Consider the following 17,779-nt stretch of genomic DNA (forward strand, 5'->3'; position numbering starts at 1 on the left):
ACATCGACTACATAACACTTCACCATTATTTGGGCCTAGAGGAAGGAATTGGGAAGTAATAAGCAGATGATGGGTTGCTAGAGTGACAGAAGCTTAAACCCTAGTTTATGCGTTACTTCGTAAGGGGCTGATTTGGATCCACATGTTCCATGCTATGGTTAGGTTTACCTTAATACTTTTGTTGTAGTTGCGGATGCTTGCAATAGAGGTTAATCATAAGTGGGATGCTTGTTCAAGCAAGAACAGCACCCAAGCACTGGTCCACCCACATATCAAATTATCAAAGTATCGAACGTGAATCATATGATCGTGATCAAAGCTAGCTTGACGACATTCCCATGTGTCCTCGGGAGCGATTTTCCTATTATAAGAGTTTGTTCCGGCTTGTCCTTTGCTACAAAAGGATTGGGCCACCTTGCTGCACTTTATTTACTTTTGTTACTTGTTGCTCGTTACAATTTATCCTATTACAAAACTATCTGTTACCACTTATTTCAGTACTTGCAGAGAATACCTTGTTGAAAACCGCTTATCATTTCCTTCTGCTCCTCGTTGGGTTCGACACTCTTACTTATCGAAAGGACTACGATAGATCCCCTATACTTGTGGGTCATCAAGACTCTTTTCTGGCGCCATTGCCGGGGAGTGTAGTGCCTTTGGTAGGTGGAATTTGGTAAGGAAAAATTTATATAGTGTCCTGAAATTTACTGTCACTTGTTACTATGGAAAGTAATTCTCTGAGGGGCTTGTTCGGGGTATCTTCACCCCGTCCAGTAGAGAAAAGAGTTGCTCCTCAACCTACTAAACCTATTGAAAATGAAATTCCTTATGAGTATCCTTCGGGTATGATAGAAAAACTGCTAGCTGATCCTTTTACAGGAGATGGAACAAGGCATCCTGATGAGCACTTAATATATGTGGATGAAGTTTGTGGATTATTTAAGCTTGCAGGTATACCCGATGATGTTGCTAATAAGAAGGTCTTCCCTTTTTCTTTGAAGGGAGACGCATTGGTACGGTATAGGCAATGTGATGATATGAGATCATGGGACTATAAAAGATTGAAGTTGGAATTTCATCAAAAGTATTACCCTATGCATCTTGTTCATCGTGATCGCAATTATATATATAATTTCTGGCCTCGTGAAGGATAAAGCATCACTCAAGATTGGGGGAGGCTTAAATCAATGTTATATTCATGCCCCAATCATGAGCTCCGGAGAGAAATAATTATGCAAAGTTTTTATGCTCGGCTTTCTGAAAACAATCGCAACATGCTCGATACTTCTTGTGCTGGCTCTTTTATGATGAAGACTATTGAATTCAGATGGAATTTATTGGATAGAATTAAATGCAACTCTGAAGATTGGGACCTCGACAAAGGTAAGGAGTCAGGTATGACACCTAAGTTTGATTGTGTTAAATCTTTTATGGATACCGATATTTTCCGTAAGTTTAGCACTAAATATGGACTTGACTCTGAGATAGTAGCTTCTTTCTGTGAATCTTTTCCTACTTATGTTGATCTCCCTAAGCAGAAGTGGTTTAAATATCATCCTCCCATAGAAGTAAAAGTAGCTGCACCTATTAAAGTTGAAGAAAAGACTGTCACTTATAATGATCCTATTGTTCCTACTTCTTATGTTGAGAAACCACCTTTCCCTGTTAGAGTAAAGGATCATGCTAAAGCTTCAACTGTTGTTCGTAAAAGCAATATTAGAACTTATACACCTCCTGAGCAAGTTAAAGTAGAACCTAATATTGCTATTGTTAAAGATCTCTTGTCTGATAATATTGATGGGCATGTTATTCAGTTCGAAGGTGAAACTGCTAGAATTGCTAAGCCTTGTGCTAAAGATAAACATAGACCTGTGGTAGGCATGCCTGTTATTTCTGTTAAAATAGGAGATCATTGTTATCATGGCTTATGTGATATGGGTGCTAGTGCTAGTGTTATGCCACATACTTTATATGAAGAAATTAAGAATGAAATTGCACCTGCTGAGTTAGAAGATATTGATGTCACAATTAAACTTGCCAATAGAGATACTATTTCAGCAATGGGAATTGTTAGAGATGTTGAAGTCTTGTGTGGGAAAACTAAATATCCCGCTGATTTTCTTGTTCTTGGTTCCCCACAAGATAGCTTTTGTCCCATTATATTTGGTATACCCTTCTTAAACACTGTCAATGCTTCCATACATTACACAAAGAATGTTGTTACTATTGGCTTGGATGATATGGTTCATGAGTTTAATTTCTCTAAATTTAGTAAACAACATCGTGAGGAAGAATTACCCAGTAAGGATGAGATTATTGGTCTTGCTTCTATTGTCGTACCTCCTAGTGATCCTTTAGAACACTATTTGCTAAACCATGAAAATGATATGTTCATGAATGAGAGAAGGGAAATAGATGAAGTACTCTTTAAATAGGAACCTATTCTGAAACACAATTTGCCTGTTGAAATTCTAGGGGATCCTCCTCCACCCAAGGGTGATCCCGTGTTTGAGCTTAAACCTTTGCCTGATAATCTTAAATATGCTTATCTTGATGAAAAGAAGATATACCCTGTTATTATTAGTGCTAACCTTTCAGAGCATGAAGAAGAAATATTATTGAAAACTCTGAAGAAGCATCGTTCTGCTATTGGATATACTCTTGATGATCTTAAGGGCATCAGTCCCACTCTATGTCAACATAAAATAAATTTGGAGGCAGATGCCAAACCAGTTCATGATCCTCAACGATGTCTGAATCCTAAAATGAAAGAAGTGGTAAGAAAAGAAATACTAAAGCTTTTGGAGGCAGGTATAATCTATCCCGTTGCTGATAGTGAGAGGGTAAGTCCTCTCCATTGTGTCCCTGAGAAAGGAGGTATTACTGTTGTTCCTAATGATAAAGATGAATTGATTCCACAAAGAATTATCACAGGTTATAGGATGGTAATTGATTTCCGCAAATTAAATAAAGCTACTAAGAAAGATCATTACCCCTTACCTTTTATTAATCAAATGCTATAAAGATTATGCAAACATACACACTATTGCTTTCTAGATGGTTATTCTGGTTTCTCTCAAATACCTGTGTCGGCTAAAGATCAATCAAAAACAACTTTTACATGCCCTTTTGGGACTTTTGCTTATAGACGTATGCCTTTTGGTTTATGTAATGCACCTGCTACCTTTCAAATATGCATGATGGCTATATTCTCTGACTTTTGTGAAAAGATTTGTGAGGTTTTCATGGACGAATTTTCCATCTATGGTTCCTCTTTTGACGATTGCTTGAGCAATCTTGATCGAGTTTTGCAGAGATGTGAAGAAACTAATCTTGTCTTGAATTGGGAAAAGTGCCACTTTATGGTTAATGAAGGTATTGTCTTGGGGCACAAAGTTTCTGAAAGAGGTTTTGAAGTTGATAAAGCCAAGGTTGATGGTATTGAAAACATGCCATGTCCCAAGGACATCAAAGTTATAAGAAGTTTCCTTGGTCATGCCGGATTTTACAAGAGGTTCATTAGGGACTTCTCAAAAATTTCTCGGCCTCTGACTAATTTATTGCAGATATACCATTTGTCTTTGATGATGATTGTGCAGAAGCATTTGAAGTACTTAAGAAAGCATTAGTCTCTGCACCTGTTGTTCAACCACCTGATTGGAATTTACCCTTTGAAATTATGTGTGATGCTAGTGATTATGCTGTAGGTGCTGTTCTAGGGCAAAGAGTTGATAAGAAATTAAATGTTATCCATTATGCTAGTAAGACTCTAGACAATGCTCAAAGAAATTATGCTACTACTGAAAAAGAGCTTTTAGCAGTTGTATTTTCTTGTGATAAGTTCAGATCTTATATTGTTGATTCTAAAGTAACTATTCACACTGATCATGCTGCAATTAAATATCTTATGGAAAAGAAAGATGCTAAACCTAGACTTATTAGATGGGTTCTCTTGCTACAAGAATTTGATTTGAATATTGTTGATAGAAAGGGAGTTGAGAACCCCGTTGCAGACAACTTGTCTAGGTTAGAAAATATTCTTGATGACTCACTACCTATTAATGATATTTTTACTGATGAACAATTAAATGTTATAAGTACTTCTCGTAGTACTCCATGGTATGCTGGTTATGCTAATTATATTGTTGCTAAATTTATACCACCTAGCTTCACATACCAACCAAAGAAAAAGTTCTTCTATGATTTGAGACGTTACTTTTGGGATGACCCACATCTTTATAAATAAGGAGTAGATGGTGTTATTAGACGTTGTGTACCTGAGCATGAACAGGAACAGATCCTATGCAAGTGTCATTCCGAGTCTTATGGAGGACACCACGCTGGAGATAGAACTGCACATAAGGTATTGCAATCTGGTTTTTATTGGCCTACTCTCTTCAAGGATGCCCATAAGTTTGTCTTGTCTTGCGATGAATGTCAAAGAATTGGTAATATTAGTAGACGTCAAGAAATGCCTATGAATTATTCTCTTGTAATTGAACCGTTTGATGTTTGGGGCATTGATTATATGGGACCTTTTCCTGCCTCTAATGGATACACACATATTCTAGTTGCTGTCGATTATGTTACTAAGTGGGTAGAAGCTATTCCAACTAGTAGTGCTGATCATAACACTTCTATTAAAATGCTTAAGGAAGTTATTTTCCCGAGGTTTGGGGTCCCTAGATATTTAATGACTGATGGTGGTTCACACTTTATTCATGGTGCTTTCTGTAAAATGCTTGCTAAATATGACGTTAATCATAGAATTGCATCTCCTTATCACCCTCAGTCTAGTGGTCAAGTAGAGTTGAGGAATAGAGAGCTCAAATTAATTTTGCAAAAGACTGTTAATAGGTATAGAATGAATTGGACTAAGAAACTTGATGATGCATTATGGGCTTATAGAACTGCATATAAAAATCATATGGGTATGTCTCTGTATAAAATGGTTTATGGAAAAGCATGTCACTTACCTCTCGAACTAGAACATAAGGCATATTGGGCTATTAAAGAGCTCAACTATGATTTTAAACTTGCCGGTGAGAAGAGGTTATTTGATATTAGCTCACTTGATGAATTGAGAACCCAAGCTTATGAGAATGCCAAGTTGTTTAAAGAAAAAGTTAAAAGATGGCATGAGAAAAGGATACAAAAGCGTGAGTTTAATGTAGGTGATTATATATTGCTATACAACTCTCGTTTAAGATTTTTTGCAGGAAAGCTTCTCTCTAAATGGGAAGGCCCCTATGTTATCGAAGAGGTCTATCGTTCCGGTGCCATGAAGATCAACAACTTCGAGGGCACAAATCCGAAGGTGGTAAATGGTCAAAGAATTAAACATTATATCTCAGGTAATCCCATAAATGTTGAAACCAATATTATTGAAACTGTAACCCCGGAGGAATACATAAGGGACACTTTCCGGAACGTTTCAGACTCCGAAAAGGAATATGTATGTGGTACGGTAAGTAAACCGACTCCAAAACAATTTTTAAGGCAATATTTCTCCGTTTTGGAATATTTAGAAAAATAGAAAAATAAGTAGCAGTCCGGGAAGGACACGAGGGTGGTGGGCGCGCCCTACCCCTGGGCGCGCCCCCCTACCTCGTGAGCACCTCGTGTGCCTTCCAGACTCTGTTTTCTTACACAATACGTATTTTGGTCGGTAAAAATTCATTATATATTCTCCCAAAGGTTTTGACTCATGTATCACGCAAACCTCCTCTGTTCTTGTTTCGAGCTGTTTTCTGTCAGGGTTTTCCAGGCTAGGCATCATGTCGTTTCTCTCCTCCAACAATGGTGACAACGGTGCTTGGCTAATGAAGATAGATCTAAAGAGGGAAGAACCCACGAGGGTCAACAAGGATGAAAGGATCAAGAAGGCCACAGAGGATCAAGCTCCAGCAGCAAAAGACACCCTTCAAATTGATCATAACCTTCTTACCCCAACTGAGATCGATGGTTTCAATATGATTGAGTTAGCTAGTGTTCAAAACAAGTATCTCACACAAGAAAATATTTTGTGGAAGGAGCATATTGTTGCACTCAAGGGCATTATTCGCAAGCTGGAGGACCTCTTACGCTCGATGTGCGATTATCCGTCACCGCCACCTTCTTAACCAACCAAGAAGAATTGAGTATATGGGTATGGGCACTCCCCTTGGCAACTGCCAACCTTGAGGGAGGTGCCCCGGTATCATATCACAATCACAACTTCTATCTTTACCGTTTTTCTTAGTTCAATCCTATTAGTAGTATCTTGATCTAGTAGAATAAAGTTTATGGCATGATCTAGTTTTGAGTTTTGCTTTATGATTTCTCTATGTAATCGAGTCCGTGAGCTATATATAATAAATATTAGTGTTGAGTCAAGGGCTTGATTATTTTCCATGGTCTTGGGTGAATAAAAGAAAAAAAGGGAATAAAAAGAAACAGAAAGTTCATATTGATCTTATTGAGAGTAATGACTTCACATAGAAAGAGTATGATGATTAAAAGTTGTTGGGAGTTGGCAGACATAGCTTTGGTCATTGTTGCAATTAATAGGAAGTAATAAGGAAAGATAGGTTTTCACATATAGATATATTATCATTGACATCTTTTATGATTGGGAGCACTCATTAAAATATGACATGCTAAAGAGTTGATGTTGGACAAGGAAGACAACGTAATGAGTTATGTATTTCTTATATCTGAGATAAAGTATGTTGTCATGGATCCTCTAACTTGTTGAGCTTGCCTTTCCCCCTCATGCTAGCCAAATTTTCAGCACCGAGTAGAAATACTACTTGTGCTTCAAATATCCTTAAACCAGTTTTGCCATGAGAGTCCACCATATCTACCTATGGATTGAGTAAGATCCTTCAAGTAAGTTGTCATCGGTGCAAAGCAATAAAAATTGCTCTAAATATGTATGATTGATTGGTGTGGGAGAAATAAGCTTTATACGATCTTGTGATGTGAAAGTAATAAAAGCGACGGACTGCATAATAAAGGTTCATATCACAAGGGGCAATATAAAGTGACATTCTTTCGCATTGAGATTTTATACATCCAACCATAAAAGCGCATGGCAACCTCTGCTTCCCTCTGCGAAGGGCCTATCCTTTATTATTATCTTCTACCTTATGCAAGAGTCATGGTGATCTTGACCTTTTCTTTTTCATTTTATCCTTTGGCAAGCTCAGCATGTTGGAAAGAACATGATATATATATATATCTAACTGGATGTAGGGGAGCATGAACCATTATTGTTGACATTACCCTTGAGGTAAAAGGTTGTGGGGCAAAACTATAAGCCCCTATCTTTCTCGGTGTCCGATTAAAACTCTGTAACCACAAGTATCGCGTGAGTGTTAGAAATTATGGAGGACTAAATGATAGTTGAGTATGTGGACTTGCTTTTTAGCTCTGACATAGACTCTTTCTGATGTTATGATAAATTGCAATTGCTTCAATGACTGAGATTATAGTTTGTCGGAGCCCAATAAGGTTTATGATTTATACTTTTGCATTGTGAATAGATCATCACTTGAACATAAGTAATCATATGACAAAATCTATATATGTTGCTGTTATGAGAATAATCATGATGCCTTCATGTCCGTATTTTATTTTTATCGACGCCTCTACCTCTAAACATGAGGACATATTTATTGTTATCGGCTTTTCGCTTGAGGACAAGTGAGGTCTAAGCTTGGGGGAGTTGATACGTCCATTTTGCATTATGCTTTTATATCGATATTTATCGCATTATGGACTATTATTTCACTTTATATCACAATACTTATGGCTATTCTCTCTTATTTTACAAGGTTTACATCAGGAGGGAGAATGCCGACAGCTGGAATTCTGGGCTAGAAAAGGAGCAAATATTAGAGACCTATTCTGCGCAACTCCAAAAGTCCAGAAACTCCACGGAACATCTTAAAAGAAATAAAGAAAAATCCACGCCAAAGATGAAGGCCAGGGTGCCCACACCCTTCTCACGAGGGTGGGGACGCCCCCCCTAGGGCGCGCCCCCCTACCTCATGGGCCCCCTGGTGGCTCTCCAATGCCCATCTTCTCCTATATGAGGTCTTTCGATGAGAAAAAATAAGGAGGAACTTTTCGGGACGACACTCCGCCGCCACGAGGCGGAACCTTGGCGGATCCAATCTAGAGCTCCGGCAGATCTGTTCTGCCGGGGATACTTCCCTCCCAGAGGGGGAAATCATCACCATCGTCATCACCAACGCTCCTCTCATCAGAGAAGGCAATCTCCATCAACATCTTCACCAGCACCATCTTATCTCCAAACCCTAGTTCATCTCTTGTATCCAATTCTTGTCTCAAAGTCCGGGATTGGTGCTAGTAGTGTAGATTACTCCTTGTAGTTGATGCTAGTTGGTTTAATTGGTGGAAGATCATATGTTCAGATCCTATATGCATATTATTACCCCTCTGATTATGAACATGAATATGCTTTGTGAGTAATTACGTTCGTTCCTGAGGACAAGGGAGAAGTCTTGCTATGAGTAGTCATGTGAATTTGGTAGTCGTTGGATATTTTGATAAGATGTATGTTGTCTAGCCTCTAGTGGTGTTATGTGAATGTCGACTACATAACACTTCACCATTATTTGGGCCTAGAGGAAGGCATTGGGAAGTAATAAGTAGATGATGGGTTGCTATAGTGACAGAAGATTAAACCCTAGTTTATGCGTTGCTTCGTAAGGGGCTGATTTGGATCCACATGTTTCATGCTATGGTTAGGTTTACCTTAATACTTTTGTTGTAGTTGCGGATGCTTGCAATAGAGGTTAATCATAAGTGGGATGCTTGTTCAAGTAAGAACAGCACCCAAGCACCGGTCCGCCCACATATCAAATTATCAAAGTATCGAACGCGAATCATATGATCGTGATGAAAGCTAGCTTGATGATATTCCCATGTGTCCTCGGGAGCGCTTTTCCTATTATAAGAGTTTGTTCTGGCTTGTCCTTTGCTACAAAAGGATTGGGCTACCTTGCTGCACTTTATTTACTTTTGTTACTTGTTGCTCGTTATAATTTATCCTATTACAAAACTATCTGTTACCAGTTATTTCAGTACTTGCAGAGAATACCTTGCTGAAAACCACTTATCATTTCCTTCTGCTCCTCATTGGGTTTGACACTCTTACTTATCGAAAGGACTACGATAGATCCCCTATACTCGTGGGTCATCAAGATGCACCTTTGGAGGATTCCAGTAGTGCTTTTCTTGTACAGTTCACCTTCATGAACTTTATAGGCTTTCGAACATCGAACTATGCGATGGGCCTCATTCTAATAATTGGGAAGCTACTGCCTATTAAGGTAGGCCAGGAAGTGTTCGGTCCATGGAGCAATAATGCCCATGATTTCGTGAGAAAAGGGTGTTATTTCGGTATCCGAATCCCCGACGATATCTGTATTGTATTCGGCTGCTGGGGGCATGATCAGGTTCGGGGTGGTGTGTCAGATTCAGGGTTCTGCAGACCCTTTCGAAGTTCGAACACTGGGTGCGTGCAAAGAATTCGTCCACCCCAACCTGCCTACTCACCGATCCCATGGCCTAACTCAACAAACCCAATGAACAAGAGATGCAGCAGTCTACCTAGGTTCGGGCCACCTTGCGGTGTAAAACCCTTCTCCTGCTTTATGGTGGATTGGCCTCGAGGGGCTGAGGATGAACTAGTATAGTGGAGAACAACCTAAGGAGGAGAGGTGTTCTTGCACTCGATGAGCCGATGGGTGTGAGGATGATCTAAATGATCCGTCCCCCTCTATGGTGGTGGCTAAGTCATATTTATAGTGGCCTTGGTCCTCTTCCCAAATGTAAGGCAGGAAGGGATCCCACAACGGCCAAATTCAAAGGGAGACAACTAGTACATGCTATCTTGACAAAAGTAGTCTTTACCTGCAAAAGCTCCTGGTCGTGACGCCGCGGTGGGCTCTGCAATGACCTCCGTCCTGCCATCCTGGAGGTCTTGGTCTTGTTGCCTCAGAATGGTAACCTTTTGCTGATCCCTCGGGACTCCGCGCCTACGCTTGCCTCCTTAGCACCAAAGAGGAAACTGGTACACTGCGCCCGCCGACGCCCGCCTGGCCTTCATCGTCATGGCTCATGTCATATGAACCTCGCGAGGTGCACCTTGCATTGATATCTCCACTCCTTGGGAGCCAGCACAGGGAGGCCGCCCCCCAGGGAGGTCTTGGTGTCATCCGCCTCACGAGGCTTGGCCCCTTGCGAGGGTCTTGAGTTGTCGATGCTCAAGCTTCGTCGTACCAGGCCGCTGACAGAGCCACGCCGTGGGCCGCAGGCAGGCAAGTCTGGGTACCCCGTTCCTAGAACGCCGACGTAGCCCCCGGGCCCAAGGCATGCTCGTACATGGCTTCGAGGCGAAGCCACAGAGCAAGTGCGGAGCGCCACGGCCCCTAACCGCCTGCGGCCTTGGTCAACACGTGGCGATTGATAGGACATGGGTGCCTCCGCTTCCCCATGCTACCTCGGCAACCGTCCTTCCTTGGTAAAAAGGCTGGCGCCAGCTATAGAGCTTTCATTGCCTTCCTTCGTCTTGCTCTAGATCCCCTTGTCCTTTTGCCCAAAAAACCTCTAGGTCCACCGAAACTCATCCCAAATCCGTGACCGATGGCCGCCCACAAGGCGAAAACCTCCGCCATGGCCGGGCGTCAAGTGGTTCGAGCCAACCCTGAGAGCGTCCATCATCGCCAGGAGAAGCACCTCACCATCGCGCTCCAACTGACGGCCGACAGCAAGTACATGGGGAGAGAGACGGTGCTCCTGTCCGGCTCTACCAAGCCGGAGACCTTGGGCGGCATGTTCTACCCCTTATTCCAGCATAGCGTCTTCGCGGGGCTGGTCCCCCCTTTCTTTGACTTCTTCTACGTCGTTCTTCGCCACTACAAGCTCCACGCCCTCCATCTTCACCCCGACTCCATCCTCCTCCTATCAATCTTTGCTTTTTTACTTTGAGGCATTTCTGGGGGTAATGCCTTTCGTGGCGCTGCTCCACCACTTCTTCTACCTTTGAATTAATGGCACCCAGTGCTAGGGGTGCGTCACCTTCATCGCGGCCAACGGCAGCAACACGACCTTGCGGGCCAGGAAGAAGGTGGAGGATTTCAGGAACAAGTGGATCTTCATGGATGCCAAGCGCTCTCGCCCCCGGCTGGTGCTGCCGACCTCGCAGCGAATGCCACTGGAAGGGTGGGTTCACGAGAAGCTCATGATGTCGCTTGAAGCTACGTCGGTATTTCCCCAAATAGGAAGGGATGATGCAGCACAACGGCGGTAGGTATTTCCCTCAGATGTGAAACCAAGGTTATCGAACTAGTACGAGAACCAAGCAAGACAACGTAAACAACACCTGCACACAAATAACAACCTATCACAACCCGACGTGTTAAAGGGGTTGTCAGTCCCTTCCCGGGTACGGCGCCTCAAGATAGGCAAATGGACGTGAGGTAAATTTGCAGTGGATTTATAGATCGAACACCAAATAAATAAATGAGAATAAATTGCAACAAAGTATTCTTGGGTTTTTGGATCAATAGATCTAGAAATAAACGCAAAGGAAAATAGATCGCGAAAGCAAATAATATGAGAAAGAGACCCGGGGGCCGTAGGTTTCACTAGTGGCTTTTCTCGAGAAAAATAGCAAATGGTGGGTGAACAAATTACTGTTGGTCAAATGATAGAACTTCAAATACTCATGATGATATCCAGGCAATGATCATTACATAGGCATCACGTCCAAGATTGTAGACCGACTCCTGCCTGCATCTACACTATTACTCCACACATCGACCGCTATCCAGCATGTATCTAGTGTATTAAGTTCATGCAGAAACGGAGTAATGCAATAAGAACGATGACATGATGTAGACAAGATCTATCTATGTAGAGATAGACTCCATCGTTTTTTCCTTAGTAGCAACGATACATACGTGTCTGTTCCCCTTCTGTCATTGGGATCAAGCATCATAAGATCAAACCCACTACAAAGCACCTCTACCCATTGCAAGATAAACAAATCAAGTTGGCCAAACAAAACCCAAATATCGTAGAAGATATACAAGGCTATAATATGATGCATAAAAGAGATCAAAGAAACTCAAATAATTTCATGGATATAAAAAGAGATAGATCTGATCATAAACTCAAAGTTCATTGATCCCATCAAACACACCGCAAAAGAGTTACATCGTATGGATCTCCAAGAGACCATTGTATTGAGAATCAAGAGATGGAGAGGAAGCCATCTAGCTACTAACTACGGACCCGACGGTCTATAAAGAACTACTCACGCATCGTCGGAGAGGCACCAATGGAGGTGGTGAACCCCATCAAAGATGGTGTCTAGATTGGATCTGGTGGTTCTGGACTCTGCGGCGGCTGGATCAATATTTCGTCGAATCCCCTAGGGTTTTGGGAATATTGGGGTATTTATAGAGCAAAGAGGTGGTCCAGGGGGCACCCGAAGTGGGCACAACCCACTAGGCACACCTAGGCCTCCTGGTGCGCCCTGGTGGGTTTGCTCCTCTCGGGGAACCCCCCCCCCCCCCAGGCACAACCAGGGGTCTCCGTAAAGTTTCGTGGCATTTGGACTCCATTTGATATTGTTTTTTGCGATGTAAAAAACGTGGAAAAACAACAACTGGCACATAGCACTATGTCAATAGGTTAGTACCAAAAAATGATATAAAATGATATAAAATGACTATAAAATGATTATAAAACATCCAAGATTGATAATATAACAGCATGGAACAATCAAAAATTATAGATACGTTGGAGACGTATCAGCATCCCTGAGCTTAACTCCTACTCGTCCTCGAGTAGGGAAGTGAGAAAAATAGAATTTTTTATGTGGAATGTTGCCTAACATGTCATATCATATTTCTTTCTATATAGCATGGACATTTGGACTTTTATATTGTTCAAAGCAATAGTCTAGTTTTGACATGATAATTTAAATACTCAAGCATATCAACAAGCAACCATGTCTTTCAAAATATCAATCATAAATAAGCTATCCCTAGCCCATCATGCTCAACCATTGATCCATTCATGAAACACACTCACATATTAGCTACGTCCAATACTCAAGCACGATCATATTGCCTCCTAGTTGGTGCTTTTATAAGAGAAGATGGAGAATCAAATTCAAAATAAAAATAACACAAAGTAAAAGAAAGGCCGTTCATAGAGGGAAGTAGTGATTTGTAGAGGTGCCAGAGCTCAAAGCGAAAAACATAGAGATAAAAACATTTTGGGAGGTGTATCCATCCCACCAACGAAAATGACTTAGAGTTCCCAATACTTTTCATGCTTACATATATCATACGCGGTTCCCGAACAGAAAATAAAGCTTATTCATTTTTCCACCATACTTTCACTTTCCATGGCTAACCGTATCCACGGGTGCCCTCCATACCAATACTTTCCAAGGAATTTATTATTGACAACATATAGTAAATTCATTTTTTTCATTTCGGGACTACGCATCCATAATACCTTTGCCTTACTCTCGTGCAATGACAAGTGAATAAACAGTCACCTTGAGAATAACACATCTAGCATGGAAAATATTATCCACCCCTCACCGCTCCGCGAGCGAAACAAACACACAAAAGAGAAGTTTATTTTTGAAAATTAGAGATGACACATGCAAATTTGTTTAGAACGGCAAAAAAATACGGCATATATGTAGATATAGTGGACTCATGTGGCAAAACTGGTTTAAAGGTTTTTGGATGCACAAGTAGTGATCATACTAAGTGCAAAATAAAGACTAGCAAAAGATTGAGAAGCGACCAACCAAAAAATGAATTATCTCATAAGCGAGCATTAAGCATAACTAACACCAAATAATGCACCATAACTAGGATATAATTTCATTGCATAACTATTGACTTTCATTCTTGCATAGGGAATCACAAACCTTAACACCAATATTCTTACTAAAGCATAATTACTCATCAAGATGACTCACATATCACATCATCATATCTCAAAACTATTACTAAGAATCAAGTTTATTTTGTCCAATGATCTTCATGAAAGTTTTTATTATATCCTTATTCGATATCTATCAGTTTGTGACTAATTTTCATGTGTTGCTTTTGACAAGCTCAAACAAATATAAGTGAAGATCATGAGCATAATTTTTCATTCTCTCAAATTAATTTAAGTGAAGCAAGAGAGAATTTCTTGAAAATTTTACTAACTCTCAAATAAATCTAAGTGAAGAAAGAGAGCATTTCTTCAAAAAATACTAAGCACACCATGCTCAAAAAGATATAAGTGAAGCACTAGAACAAGTCCATAGGTCATAAAAATTTAAGTGAAGCAAAGAGAGCAATTCTAACAAGTCATGACATAATTTTGGCTCTCTCAAATAGGTGTGTCCAGCAAGGGATCAAGACTTAAAACACAAAATAAAACAAGAAAAGACTCATATCATACAAGATGCTCCAAGCAAAACACATTGTATGTGACGATTTAAAATATAGCTTCGAGTAAAATAGCGATGGTCGTTAGAAGAAAGAGGGGATGCTACTCGGAGGCATCCCCAAGCTTAGTTGGTTGCTCATTTTTGGATATTAGCTTGGGATGCCAGGGCATCCACAAGCTTAGGATCTTCTAGTCCTTATTCCTTCATCCATCGTAAGATAACCCAAAACTTGAAAACTTCAATCACACAAAACTCAACAAAAACCTTCGTGTGATCCATTATTATAAGAATAATAAATCACTACTATAAGTTTTGTATCAAACCAATTCATATTTTGTTCTTGAATTATATCTACTTTATTCCAACTTCTATATGGCAAAAACTCATCAAAGAAAACCATCGATCCATCAAAATAAGCACACAACACAAAGAAAACATAATTTGTCAAAACAGAACAGTCTGTAGCAATCTGACTATTTCAAATACTTCTGTAAGTCTAAAAATTCTCAAAAATTAGGATGGACTGAGAAATTTGTATATTGATCTACTGCAAGTGGAATGGGTATTTTATCGCTCTCTGATAAAAAATAAGAATTATTTTCGTGAGCGCAAACTTTTCTGTTTTTCAGCAAGATCAAACAATTATCACCCAAGAAGATCCTAAAGGCTTTACTTGGCACAAACACTAATTAAAACATAAAGAACACAATTATAACAATAGCATAATTGTGCTAACACTCAAGAACAAGAAGTAAAAAGAAGAAATAAATTTTATTCATTGGGTTGCCTCCCAACAAGCGCTATAGTTTCACGCCCTTAGCTAGGCATAAAGCAAGGATCTAAGTTTTGTCATCTTTAGTTCGAAATCCATAAGATGCCCTCATGATTGATTCATATGGTGCCCTAATACTTGTTCTAGGAAAGTGCTCCATACCATGCCTCAAAGGAAATTGGAAATTAATATTACCGTCTTTCATATCAATCACGGCACCAATAATGCATAAAAACGGTCTCCTAAGAATAATTGGACAAGACAGATTGCAATCAATATCAAGAACAATAAAATCTATGGGCACATAATTCATATTGTCAAGAATAATAAAATCATTAATTCTTCCCATAGGCTTTTTAATAGTAGAATCCGCCAAGTGCAAATTCAAAGAACAAGATTTAAGATCGGTAAGACCAAGCACATCACATAAAGATTTCAGAATAGTAGAAACACTAGCACCCAAGTCACACAAAGCAAAACACTCATAATTTTAAATCTTGACTTTGATAGTAGTCCCACTCATCATGCAATTTTCTAGGAATTGAAACTTCTAATTCACATTTTTCTTCAAAAGCTTTCATCATAGCATCAACAATATGTTTTGTAAAAGCTTTATTTTGTAAATAAGCATGGGGTGAATTTATCATGGATTACAACAAAGAAATACAATCCATAAAAGAGCAAATATCATAATTAAAGTCTTTGTAATCCAAAAGATTGGGCACATCACTAGCTAAAGTTTTGACCTCTTCAAACCCACTTTTATCAATTTTCTCAACAAGATTTTCACCCTCCGAATCATTGGTACGCCTTCTACATAAAGTTGACTCTTATCTAGTCCCTTTTTCATCAATATTAACTTTACTAAACAAGGAATCAATAGAAGACACACCAATCATTTTTAGATCTTCATCACTTTTGCGAAAGAAATCACTAGAAAATGCTTTTTCTAAAAATTATCTTTTAGCTCTAAGCATAGCGGTTCTTTTCTTACTTTCATCCATAGAAACATAAAGAGCTTTAATTGATTCATCAACCTTAGGCACAAAATTTTCCATGTTGAGATTTTCCACATCATGAGCAATTCTATCAACACTTCTAGACAAATCATCAATCTTACTCAACTTTTCTTCTATGGAAGTGTTGAAAACTTTTTGCATATTTATAAATTCTTCAATATTGTTCTCAAGATCATTGGTGTTCCTATTATTATTATAAGATTTATTTCCATAGGAATTACCATAATTATTAGAGGAATTACTAGGAAAAGGCCTAGTATTAAAATTACCTCTATAAGCATTTTTATTGAAATTATTTCGGGAAATAGAATTCACATCTATGGCATCACTATTTTGCTCAATCAAAGTAGACAAAGGCATATCATTAAAATCAATCGGAGCACTTCTACTAGCAACCAATTTCACAAGAGCATTAACTTTTTCACTCAAAGAAGAAATTTCTTCAACCGAATTAACTTTTTGAGTAGTAGGACCCCTTTCGGTATGCCATTGCGAATAATTTGCCATAATATTATCAAGAAATTTGGTGGCTTCACCCAAAGTAATTTCCATAAAAGCACCACCCACGACGGAATCTAAAAGATTACGAGAAACAACATTCAACCCCGCATAAAAAATTTGTACGATCATCCAAAGATTTAACCCATGAGTTGGGCAATTCCTTAGCATCATTTTCATCCTTTCCCAAGACTGTGCAAGATGCTCATGTTCAATTTGCTTGAAAATCATGATCTGGGTTCTAAGGGAAATAATTTTTGCGGGCGGAAAATACTTAGTGCTAAAAGCATCTTTGCACTTATTCCAAGAATCGATACTATTGCATGGTAAAGAAGAGAACCAATTTTTTGCAGAATCACACAAAGAAAATGGAAATAGTTTCATCTTGACCACATCATTGTCCACATCTTTTTTCTTTTGCATATCGGATAATTCCTTGAAGGTATTAAGATGTGACGCGACATCCTCATTAGAAGTACTGGAAAATTGGTCTTTCATAACAAGATTCAGCAAAGCTGTATTAATATCACAAGTCTCTGCACTAGTGGTGGGAGGAGCAAGCGGAGTGCCGATTAAATCATTGTTGTTGGTATTTGATAAATCACATAACTTGGTGTTCTCTTGACTCATGATGACCGGACAACAAGATTGCACTCAAAAATAGATCCGGCAAGAAAACGGCGAACGAAAAAAGAGGGGTGAATAAAACTGTAATTTTTTATGAAGTGGGAGAGAGGAAAACGAGAGGCAAATGGAAATAATGTAAATTCGGAAGAGATTAGATTTGTAATTAGGAACCTGGTATATGTTGAAGATCCTCCCCGGCAACGGCGCCAGAAATTCCTTTTGATGTCGCTTGAAGCTATGTAGGTATTTCCCCAAAGAAGAAGGGATGATGCAGCATAGCAGCGGTAGGTATTTCCCTCAGATGTGAAACCAAGGTTATCTAACTAGCAGGAGAACCAAGCAACACAACGTAAACAACACCTGCACACAAATAACAAC

The sequence above is a fragment of the Triticum urartu genome, chromosome 6A (genome assembly GCF_056163025.1).
Source record: "Triticum urartu cultivar PI428250 chromosome 6A, HENAU_Tu73, whole genome shotgun sequence".
Classification (NCBI taxonomy): Eukaryota; Viridiplantae; Streptophyta; class Magnoliopsida; order Poales; family Poaceae; genus Triticum; species Triticum urartu.